We start from the raw sequence: 13,037 nt of genomic DNA, 5'->3' as shown, positions 1-13,037 counted from the left end.
GCTTGCTCTTTGAATTCTTAGCCCTTCAATAAAATATAAGATTGATAAAATAAACAATTAAGAAAAAAGATACTATTTCGTCAACTGAAATGAGGGCACGGTGCGCCTTTGGGCTTGGTCCCATGTCCATTTTATTGAATTGAAAACATAAAAAAATAACTAAGCATAACAAGAACAACATGTGACAACTAATATTATATGCACAAGTTGATTGTATTGCAATTAGCAACCAGGCTAGGTTGCATTCAACTCCCCTGTTTCTAGCGATGTTAACGAGCTAAGCTCAACTAGGGTCTAAGTCGGCTTGTTTCAAGCTCTAAATTTAAAGCACGGGCTAAAATAAACAAAACAAAAACATGAAACTGTTACGACCGACTTTTATACGAAAGTGATGTTATTCCCAAAGTGCCCTTCTAATCCAATTCGGTTAAAGTTGTTTCTATAAGACCAAATTGTCACAAGTCTCAATCAAACAGCAGTATGTTTCTAGCGGTGTTAACGAGCCAAGCTCAACCAGGGTCTAGGTCGGCTTGTTTCAAGCTCTAAATTTAAAGCACGGGCTAAAATAAACAAACAAAAAAAAACGAAAACATGAAACTGTTAAGACCGACTTTTATACGAAAGTGATGTTATTCCCAAAGTGCCCTTCTAATCCAATTCGGTAAACTGTTGTTTCTATAAGACCAAATTGTCACAAGTCTCAGTCAAACAGCAGTATATGTATTATACATGGCAAAACGTGATCGTAAATGTCTATAAAGTCATTTTTATACTGTAGGCTTATAAAGTAGATCTCAAGACCATGATAGTTATGGTAATTGGAGTTAATAATAAAGCTTTTATAGACAAATCCAGGTTACGTATATGGTGATTGGATTTTCTTAATAACACAGTTTTTTTAATTGAATGGACCAATAATTAAGCAGAAGCTTCTCAAAATCAAGCAAATACATAAACAACAGAATATACAAGGGAGTTCTTTGGTATTACGCATCAAACATGTACCTGTAACACCGTGTGTAGCTCAAAATCATCATCCCACGATTCTCGTTTCCATATTTTTAAATACTACTGCCAAGAAATGCTGCAGTAGATCACCTAAATTCATCAACAATGCAAACATTTCATGATTTCCCAAAGCAACAAAAATACACAGGTTCTAGATAAGAAATACCTTACCAGAGCCTAACATATTCACGTCACGTAATACTCCTGGTTCGTCCATCAATTTTCAGTCATGTAGTAGGTTTGACAGTAGTATCTGACAGCCAATATTATCTACCTAAATGATTTAACTTCTTCTCACTCTTGTTCCATTATTCGATCTTCAAAAAAAAGAGCAAATTAATCCATACACAAACGGATCAGATTAACATGAAACTGAAACAAATCTATGAGAAACTGGAACAAAATTCGCACCTACTGAAGCATCGCGGTGGTGTTGGTAATTCTTGTTAACCACCGTTTCAGTGATTAAGAAATAGTCGATGATTTATTTACAATTAAATGTTGTTGAGGCAACTGATCACTAAGGGTGATTATAAGATATGCTTTAATTACTCCTGAAAGTCTTGTTTTTAGCCCATTGCTTGATTCGTAACTTTAGTGTCTCAAGTTTAATTTCTTTTTTCAACTTTTTATTATTTTTATTGATGGGTTATTTATAAGGTTGTGATTGTTATCAATTTGATAGGAGCAACATCAAGGGTTTTTTTAGTTTCTCCGGAAATGGGTGCACATTTTGTTATGTGTTTAGCAAAGATACAAGATGACTTTCTGTTTATTTTAGGAATTAATAATTAGCTTATCTTTTGTATTACATAGTTGTTGAACTTAGAATAAAACAGACACTTGGAACTTTAAACAGTATTGTTTTACAATTCTATTGTATTATTCTCAACTTTGTTTCATTCTACTTTGGATTTGTAAATTTAAGACCACCTTAACATACCTAGTTTGGTTTGTCCAAAAGCTGGTCGATCGCTTCATTGTTTTTAGTTATTTATTATTCCTATTCTGCATTACACTAGACATATTTTCTTGCATATCACCCTGGTTAGTACTTCTTATTGCACAAGTTTTACAATTAGGTCTTCTGGATTTAACAGTACCTTAACATACTCACGTTGGTTTGCCCACACCATGTTTGATTTTATGGCTCATCTATTGTGAAATTAAACTAGGCTCCAGACATCTATCGTGCTTATATTTGGACCCTTTGTTGTAGACGTATGCTACAACTTGGCCATAGACTTTCTAACCACTTGTCAACAAACTTCACATGTTCAATACATGATCATCAACAGTTTTGTAATGTAATGTGATAGCTCATGGCTTAAAATCTTGTTAGATTGGTTGATAGTAGCTAATTCTGAGTTGAGACCAAAATAGGTAACCGGTTGCTGTTTATAAACCCTTTATCTGATTGTGTTCATTCTGGTTTCCTTAATTACCTATGCTTAAATAATCGAATCTTTACTTTTAAGCATTTGAACTTTGCAATTGTAAAATGGTTGCAGATGATGATCAATCAGAAACGAGTTTCAGGAGTATTTCTAGGAAGGAAAACCGAGGGTTCGGTTTGATATCGTTCCATTTAGTGGATAACGATCAGGTTAAATTTGAAGAATTGGTGCCTGCTTCGTTGCCGAAGGCTCAAGAAGCATGTGTGAGCTATACTTTACCCAACCAAAGTGCTACCAAAGTTTACCTATAGTAAATAAGATTTCATCAATTCATTTTACTTGTTCGAGTTGTATTGTATTATAGTTCTGTTTATGTTCAAACTTTTGTTAATTGTTTCAAGCAATTGGCCCTAGGGTTTGGATTCAGTTTGTTGATGTGTGCAGAAAGTTCAAAATCCGGGCATTATTTATGTTTTTTATTTACGTTTGTGGTCATGCTTCAAGGATCTGTCAGCCTCATTAATGCTTTTGGTACGACTCAAACATTGACGATAAATGTTTAGTTTTGTAAGATTTTATTTAATTTGTTATGGATGTTAATAAGGTGAATGAACTGTATCTATTTTGATTTTCGAAATACTAACATTTACTTTGACTTTTGAAAGCCAAACATTAATCCTTTTCTCTCTGTTTGTAGTGTAGGTAGATTCGTTTGATTACATGCCTCCTGACTCGGAGCACCTCTTTGAAAGTTATGAATCTGCTACACTTGTTGTATTTGAATGGCGGTACGCTATTTCTTTGCACTATGATATCAAATGGCTAAAAATATTATTTTCTATATGTATGCTTACCTAAAAAAATCATACATCGAGCGAATTGTTGGTTCCACTAATCAACCACCACTTCTTGACACCGCTGGAGAGGTACATTTTATTAACAACCTGTTTAGTGTTTATTATTATACTTAAAATCCTATAGCAATTTATTATATTTTTAGTGTCGGGTGCTCGAATTGCGGAAACTTCTTACATCATTACCTTATGACTTCAACATTAATGTAAGCTACAGTTAGATTTTAAAATATCAAGTCCTAATATATATAAACAAGAAAAAAACTTCAAAACATAAAAAAAAAATCTACGCACTCACATTAATATTATAGATTTTTCCTAAAAATTATGCATATTATGGACTTTCAACCAGGAGTATTTCTCAATGTCAAGGTATACCATTACTGTTAAATGTTATAAAACAAAATTACTGATTATCTAAATTAATTTTTTTGTGATAAATACGAGAAATATGATAACTTGTCTTTGGTTTTTTATATTTTTTTTGGCAGGAGTGATAATTAGCATGGTTTGTTACTTATCTTTGTAGTAACTTTTATTTTGCTCATAGTTACTATGAAGTTTTTAACATACATGGTTCATGCCATGTGTTTGTATAATATGGCTGTACATCCTTTATGAGACAATTATGTCATTAGTGATTAGATTTTTTAACATTTGAGGTTTTAACTTGCATATCATGAGTCATGATTATTAATTTCTCTGTCATCTCTATTAAGTGCATCATCTGTTGTAGATCTTAGAATCTCTTTACAATAAATTTTTGATATGGCCTGGTTATATTTTCATGACTCTTTATTTGTAGTTAATATTAACCGGTACAATATGATTTTTCAATATTTCTTCATTCATCACATGAGGATTTCAAGAACATCATTATTCCTTCATTGGTTAAAAGGCATAAGAGGAATCCCGAGCTTGTTTAGGAATATACTGAGTTTCTTTTGAGATGTTAACGTGGATCTAAGAAAGTATGGCGTGGAGATATTATTAGTTGTGTATGATCACAAGCTTGCCACATAGACGAAACAAGAAATATTGCAACACTAGGTAATGTCAAATGTTTGTGTCAGAAGCTAAAAGTAATCCTAATGCTATCAAGGCAATGTGGTCAAAGTTGTAATTGGTGGTTCTAAAGGAAGACCCGTTTTCCATACCAATGAGTCGGCATGATAAACGCATTGCGGAATTTGTCTTGATGTCCTGATGGGAAATGTCTTTATACCCTTTCTGTTTACAGTTTGTGGTTGTGGTCTTCTTTTAACTATTTACAAAGATGATGGTGAGTGCAATCTTTTACTGTCATTAGTTTTTTAGCGTCAAAACTTGCATGGTTGACCCAAGGTTGACTTTCAGTTAATGAAGAGGTAACACTAGCATCTCTAAAAGGCCTAGCTTCATGGATACCAAGATCTACAGATGCGATCAGACTTGTTTCATTATTTTTCTTCAGGACTTTAAAAATAAAAGGAATCTTTAAGAAGAGACAATTTTTGGCTGCTAAAAACCATATCCAAAAAGGTTGATGCTGTTATACCAGTAAGAACTAAATCTTGTCTTTATTATGTTTTTCGCAACTCTCTTCATGTGATTAAACTTTCTATGATATGCTTATTTCTAGATGCATCATCTGCCTATACTTATTCAATTAGTAAAAACTGGTTTTATCAAAGCAGCACGATGGTTGGATGCCATTTTTCATTACTTATGGTGGTTAAAATTGCAGCTGCTGGATATGTTAACGTTGCCTTGTTAAATCTACGTTTGTATGAAATCACATTTATTGTATTGCAACTTATTTTCGGATCACTATGCTCTTATTTAAGAAATCTAAATATACTTTCAATGTTGTTGTCACGAGCTTATTTAATCTATATTACGATGTTGATTCTATTCAAGACCAAGTTTACCTGCCGCAACGCTATCATGCCCATTCTGCGCGGACAACATGCGACCTCTGGTGCGTTATGGCCGGAGATACTATCGATATGTGTGTGATATTTAAGCAAAACAAAATGATGTTGTTTTTGTATATGGAGAAGTTGTCGTTGATAATGCCACCTAACCAATCTGATCAAGGTGATTCTCACCTAAGATAAAAGAGGGCTAGCTAGATTTAACTAATAATAAGATTAGTAGTTAAGGTGTGGATAATTTTACAAGTTTGGAGGTGTAAATCCTGGTTTGGTTCCCCTATTTCTGAACACATTTGGGATTCTTACTATTGTTCTCTTTACTAGCTTTTCATGTTAATTGATATGAGCTAACCATTACACCTCCGCTCGGTGAATTTCACAAAGCCAAAACATGTCTTTATGATAACATATTATTACTTGTCGTATGCATTCTTTTGTCCAGCTATGCTACATACTAAATCATCTACAGTCGACGTAGAGACCACTAATGGATGAAATTAACGTATTAAACACACACACACACACACACACACACACACATACATACACACCATACAATTAAACTTTTTTATGGATAGAATAAAACGTTTAAATTCAACGTTGGCTTGGCTGATGGTACACAACCAAATTTAAACTAACATCAATTGCCACACCTAATCCAACTAACCCGCTTTATAACATCATATAATTATGGCTTGTTCATAGTTTACTCCTTACATCCAATTCTAATCATAGTAGCTCCATTTCTTATTCAATTATATAAATCACTAGGTTAGTTACCCGTGTAGCACACGGGTTAGAATAAGTAATTTTTTTTAAATAATAACATAATTTGAAATACGAAAACAATGTATGACATAAATAGAGATATATTATACAGTAAAACAATTACACATTACACAATTCGAAAATAAAAAGTTGTTATAAAATTCATAAATCATAAATTATTTCTTTGTTATTTTCTATATCAATACTTAGTTGTAAATGACAACTTTTTTAAACCAACTCGTGGACCAAAACTCATTCTAATCTTAAACTCTTTTGACATGAACAATGTTTGATACTTTAATCGGTTAAAGAGACCAACCCGTTTCGTATTGGTTACTTATAAAAATCTAATATTACATTTTATATTAAACAAATTAACATAATTATGATGGTATTAATTCTTTTAAAATAGGATGGAATTATTAAAAATTTAAAATGACATATTAAAAAGAGAAATGTTTTAATATGAGAGAGTTGAGAGAAAATTTTGTAAAGATCAACATAGTTAATATGAGAGAGAGATGAAGAAAAATTTATTGGACTAAACCGCATATTTCGACAAACCATAGGGACGAAAACCGCAGTTCACTCAATAATAATAGATTGAAAAGAAGAAAAAGAATAAAATATAAAACTATTAATAAGAATATATATATATATATATATATATATATATATATATATATATAACATGTGAGAAATGAGAAAATTTTGTAAGGATCACCATATGACATTAAGACCTGTGTAGAACACGAGTTAGAATAAATAAATTTGTTTAGATAATAACACAATGTAAATATGTTCAAATGATATAAAGATATAATATATGGTAGAATAAATTACATATTACACAATACGAAAATATAAAGTTGTTGAAAATTCATAAATCTCTAAATATTTTTTTTTTGTGTATAACATATTTGTAATTTTAACCTACATATCAAGAGTAGTAGTTTCATTTTGTTTTTTTTATTTCAACTTTAGATAATGAAACACATCACTTACCATGCGTTAAAACAAGTTGTCTAAAAAACAAATCAAACAATCTATAGTGATTGACTTTAATTTTTATTAATCTTCATTGCAAAACAAACATAAAGTTAAAATTTCTTTATTTGAAATTAATTATTTTATCTAAATCAATGTGAAATTTGTTACTTATTAAAGTTTAATATTAATAACTAATGCAACATATTTATATAAAACTAAATAATATATCTATGTTTGTATTAAAATTTTAAATTAAAAAATAATTATTAAAAAGAGAAAATAATTGATTAAGAAGAAAAAAAAGTTAAATATAAAACCATTAATAGAAAGAAAAATGTATTTAATAAAAGAGAGAGGTGGGAAAATTTTGCAAGAAGTTATCTCATGTGATGCCATGTGGCATTAAAAACCTTTATTTATTATATAGTATAGATTTGCTCACTTACACCGGTCACGCCCTCGCCACATGGTCCTAAATAGTTACTAACTGAATTCTCTTTGCATCACCCCCGCACCGCAAACCGACCTCATACCGACCACATCCCCATTGCGTCCCCGCTGCAACGCGCGGGTACATCTTCTAGTAATAATAATAAATTTTCTCGATAAACGAAATATTTTTATAGGATAACCCGACATTGAAACGAGACGGGTATTTATGTAATTCGAAAACCAGAGTTGTTACAAAGATAATATTGAACGACTCTATAACCGGTAATAATAAGAGATTCATAACATTAATCTAACTGATCTCACCCACAGTGAGCTCCCCTTGGGTGGTGGTTACACTACAAACACACACATAAAAGACTACAAAATGTTCTATTTATAGCCTAATACATATTCTAGAAGTTTTCCCATTAAAGTTAAACTCGCATCCGGAAGCTTTCGTTTTGTGTCCAGTTTTCTCGTCGGCTTTAATTATTCACTTGACCATAAAATATATAACGATTTCGTAGTTTGATATCGCAAGTAACAAATACTAGCCTTACATAACATAACATGATTGGGCTTATGATAAAATTTCAACAACAGTGTTGGACTGATTCCCAACTTACCTTTCTTTTTAGGATCCGTTTGAAAATAACTTGGATACAATCTTGTAATTATCTCTAAGATCTCTTTAAACTCGTATGTTTCATTTCAATAGTCTCAATTGATCATTTGATACCAATATACTAGTTTTGAACTCAACTTGGTATAAAAAGTTTCTTAATATCGATTACTAAAAATTTAAGATTTCACAAGTTTCTGCGTTGCCACTCTTCGAGATGATTTTGACCCACCTAAATGCCCTTGTTCGATTATTATGATCAAACACAGTAAAAGTAGACTCGACAAGCTTTCTGAAAATATAATAAACGCCTCAATCCGATATACCATTGATTTTATATTTTTTTAAAGATAACACAAATTCAGTTCAGCTTTCACAAGTTTTTGCACATGTTTGAGAACAATGTGATCAACACTGAAACCCGATATAACAGGTTTGAGAACTTATTCTCAGACCCTTGCATTTGTAACCCTATTTTTGTAGACCCTCATGTTCTAAGCCTTTCAATCTATTCCCCTGTTGAATCATATAGTTTCACTATATGTTGGATTTAATCTTGATTATGGATCGGGCTCGAAAGTCGGGTGCCATTTTTGTTTAAACAGGTCACTGAATAGCAAGTAGTCAACGCTGGACGTGGGTTTTCCAACTTGTATTTTAGTTCCTGTTTTCATGCAAGTAGTTGATAAAGTTTAGTATTTTATTTTTTTTCCACGTTAATTATATATAAGGCTACTAGTTTTTAGTCCGCGTATTACGCGGGTTGCTTTTAGTTTTTTTTTAAGTTACTGTGAATATATATTTTTCATGTATGATATATTTAAGTATTTAAATTAAATGTTACATCAATGTGATACAACAATTTTGATGATAATATAGTCAGAGAATGACAACCTCAGAATAACGATTATTGTTGAACATAGAAAATTACCTACATTAACAATTATTAACAATATTTATTAGTTTGATAGTATATATTCATAATTTGGTCTTAACTATATATAATATAAGTAATATGTATTATGTTAAATTAAATATGAATCAAATCTCACAGATAAGAGATAAGGGTGAGCATGGGTTCACCTTATTTCGTTATTGCCTAAAACCGAAACCATTAGCGAATACTTCTGTTATAAAAATCCACAACATATCGCTTGTGGTTATAGACAATGGTTTGATTTAGTTAACCTAATCATGAATATAACCTGACAAATTAGCTTTCTATTCAACTGAGTACTTTCTTTATAACAAAAATTGAAAATGACTAAAATACTTAATATTGAATTTTTACATTTATTTAATTGATTAAATAGTTTATTTATTTATTTATTTTTGCTTCACTACTAAAATTTGAACTAATTTGCCTTTCAGACCTCTTTCAAATAAAGTGGGCTTCCGTTTTATACTGACCACTTGACTTGTTTTCTTCCCATCAATGTGGATATCGTAAACACACTTTGATTACATTGGAAAATTCTAACACCTGAATAAGACGCTCAATTCCCCTTTTTTCTCCCCTCGAAACATATTGATTTGAGTTCAACAAACATGCACATATATAACCCCAAATCACCTTAAATGAATTATAAGGAACAAAAGCTAACAAAGTTTTACCCTAGATCAATTACACACATAACAAATCTATAAAATTGTTTAAAGTGTAATTTAGAGCATATCACTCCACCACCTACTTGCCACTGCCATCACCACAGGTCATCACTGCCTATCTCCACCACCACAATCTCCATCCGTCACATATAATCTGGTTCAACAATCTATTTTAGCTTGAACATGTTTCGCCTTAATCTAACATCAAACCTTTTAAAAATAGAGCTCTTTAACCCGAATAAAGTTCATTTCATTATTCAACTTGATCTAACCCACATATTTTACCAGACATAGTTTAAAACCCTCAGGTTTTGACTATGGCATATTATTGCCCAGTACACATTTTTGGTACAATAAGTAATAGTAATATAGTATAAATAGCTTTTAGAAAAAACATGTCTCCTACTGTTATTGTGTGTCCAACATTTAAGTTTTATAAAATTAAGCTCTTTACTGGTTTGGCCAGCTTAATTTTCTATTGACTCTTTTGGTCAACCTAAAAAGTCACAAATGTTGAAAAAGTCAAAAATCCACATAAAATTCAACTTGACCAAAAAATGTCAAAATGCTCATAAAAGCTGAGTTTTTCAAAATCATAAGCCAAACCACCATACTGAAGTATTTACCTCTTTTTCTATGAGAAGTATTGACCAACAACTTTTATCTTTAAACCACCTTTGAATTTGTATCATTCACATTGACTGTTGACACAAAAAAAAAGAAGTTAAATGTCACTAAAAGTAATAATCATATTTAATAAGCAATTTAGAAACAACAAAACTGTTAAAAGTTCTCATAACTAATAATGGGCCTTCCAAAAGAGCAACTCTGCAAGGTTAAAATGGTAATATCAGTATAACTCATAAACAAATGAATACACGTGTGAAGACCCATTGAGATGCATATATAGAGCGTCTTGCTTTGATATATGTTTTGTAGAAGCATAGCTAATTTTTGCATAATTTCACATCTCAAAAGTAAGTGTATACAGTTCAGAAAAAAGGTTTGAAATTTTGAATGCACAAGAATATTTGTTTCACACCTAAACAATAAAATAATAATAAACAATATCATAACTTGCTTCTGGGCATAGTTGGGTTTCTAATCTATCTCCCACGTAAAGCCGATGAATGCCATTAAAAAATGGTTATTATTATATGATTAGATAATTCAAACTTCATGAGAATGAATGTGGTTTTCAATACGTTCTTTCGAAAAAGAAGAAATTATAAAGACCAAGAAACTAAAGCCCAAATCGAAGGTCACGGACCAATAAACAAACCTCAGAAAACCGCATGTTTGCCTTATTGTGAAGTAGGTAACCAATCACTCAAAATTACAGATTTGCAACATTAGCATTCAGAGAAAAATTGGGGATTTCATATAATACAGATAATAGAAATTGTTGTAGTTACCTCCCAAGGTTCTGAGTTACATTCAGGCCTCCAAAAGTTTCAGCAGATAATTTTGACCCGTCGTCTAACTGGTAAAAAATATGCATCCTTTTTGGTTTCTCATTCGTAGCTCCATGTTCAGCTTCATTCCATAAGGTACCTCATCACAAATATATAAAACCTATAATATTTGAACAATAATGTTAAGCGATCCCAAGCTTGAACTATTCTACAAATCCTATAGAGATTAAACATCTATCCAACAAATTCTATAGATTAAAACAGGTTACATCACATTATATAGCAAGAAAAAATTCCACATATTAGCATATATCCCTAACCAAAATAACTTCCAAAAATCAGTAACTCCTCCTTTCATAAAAGGAATGAAAGCAAATGTGTATGTAAACACCATGTGAGTTCTAACATTTTTCTTTAACTTTGATGATTACTATACCATGTAACAACTATCAGCATATTAGGTGTATTAGTGTCACTCGTTTAGAGTTGCTTACCAAACATCAACCTAAAATGGACCTGTTTCCACAAACCTTAAAACTCAGTTATGAATATCATTAGAACACGCAAACACCAAACTTTATAAATTTGCCCACCTAAAGACACCATAATTGCAAAGCTAAGGCCCAAATGAAATTCAGTTGCACAATTTGTTGAAAGTGTGTGCCATAATACAAACCCTAAGACCAATTAATGTTTATATAAATACTGAATCTCTACACAAAGTTGTTTGATTTCAAGATAACAAACAAATTGCAAACATAAAACTATGATTTAAAAAGTTACAAAATTATCTGATTAAAGATTTATTATAATTTAAACTTTGTATATTCTCACAGTAATATTTCCTTATGTCTAACAGTAATATTTCCTTAGTTTCACTCTAAAATCCAACATAACTGACTACGTTGAGGTTAAGAAGGTCAACTACTCAATTTCCATTTGGGAAAATTTGTTAAACAACTTCCTACTACGATCATAGCCCATAAAATATTATCTTCTCTGTCCAACTTAATGCATACTAAAATTATCAATGTATACATAAGACTCCCTAATAAAAAGATTATGTTTGTTGTCTACTTTTATTAGATTTGATGAATTAGGGTTGAATAACAAGAAAAGTTATGGTTAGTGAACCAAATTAAAATCCGAGGGAAGGAAAAAAACAATAGTTAAACGAAACATGAATTAGGGTTTCAATATTATATGATGAAAATCAGACCAAACATGGATCATGATTGCTCTGAACATAAACATTACAATGATTAAAGCATAAACGATATTCATGGAATGATGGAAGAATCGGAGTTGCCTTGAACCGATCAGATACGATGTTGAGGAATATGTTCGTGGTTGATGTATAACACTGAAGCTATTTGGTGCTTCAAAGCCAGGATACCAGCGATTAATTGGTGATTTTGGATAGGAGATGTCGTGATCTGCAACCTGCGTTCAGAATCAATTGTTCACAAGAAGAATATGGAGAGGCAACGATCAAGTTTTTGTGAGTTTCATTCAACTGAGGAGATAGAAAGAAAAGGAGGGACAAAAAAATATGTTTTTTCCCGAGTTTCATTTAAGAAAAGTAAAGGAAGGAAGAAAAATTTAAAAAATGTGTTCTTGAGTTTTATTAAAAAAAAGAAAAGGAAGAGAGAGAAGAGAAAATGATGAGTAAAATAAAAGAATTTGTGTTTTTTCTGGAAAAATTTGGAAGGAAAATAAATTGAAGAAAAAGAGAAGATAACAAAAGAAAAGATAAGAAGAGAAAACTTTCTTTTCCTTGCTTTTCTTTTCATAAATGAACTCGGTAGGGTTTCAGAATGTGATATAATCCGTTTCACCATATCCAAACCTGTCAGAAGACCCATACCCGTGAAAACGGGTCAAACGCATGAGAAGCATCCATTCATAAATCAAGCAATCTGGCTGCTCTAGAAGAATGGGAGAGCGATGTGAGAGCGACACGTAGGATTTTATGGTAGATAATTATATAGATAAATAGATAGATTTATAGCCTATTTGTTTAATGA

At 31.4% G+C, this 13,037-nt stretch overlaps 1 long non-coding RNA gene across 1 annotated transcript; it reads right to left on the bottom strand.

Moving 5' to 3' along the window:
• Window positions 1–9,627: 9,627 nt before the first annotated feature.
• LOC143571737 (uncharacterized) lies at window positions 9,628–10,423 on the bottom strand. The gene is made up of 3 exons (XR_013142147.1): window positions 10,377–10,423; window positions 10,222–10,296; window positions 9,628–9,749 (listed from the first exon to the last, which is right to left on the bottom strand). It is a non-coding gene; the product is annotated as an uncharacterized LOC143571737 (long non-coding RNA).
• Between the last annotated feature and the right edge of the window lie 2,614 nt (window positions 10,424–13,037).

The sequence above is a fragment of the Bidens hawaiensis genome, unplaced genomic scaffold, assembly GCF_021521415.1.
Source record: "Bidens hawaiensis isolate Kalapana, Puna unplaced genomic scaffold, B.hawaiensis_p1.1 tig00025558_1, whole genome shotgun sequence".
Classification (NCBI taxonomy): domain Eukaryota; kingdom Viridiplantae; phylum Streptophyta; class Magnoliopsida; order Asterales; family Asteraceae; genus Bidens; species Bidens hawaiensis.
This window is presented reverse-complemented; position numbering and strand designations above follow the sequence as displayed.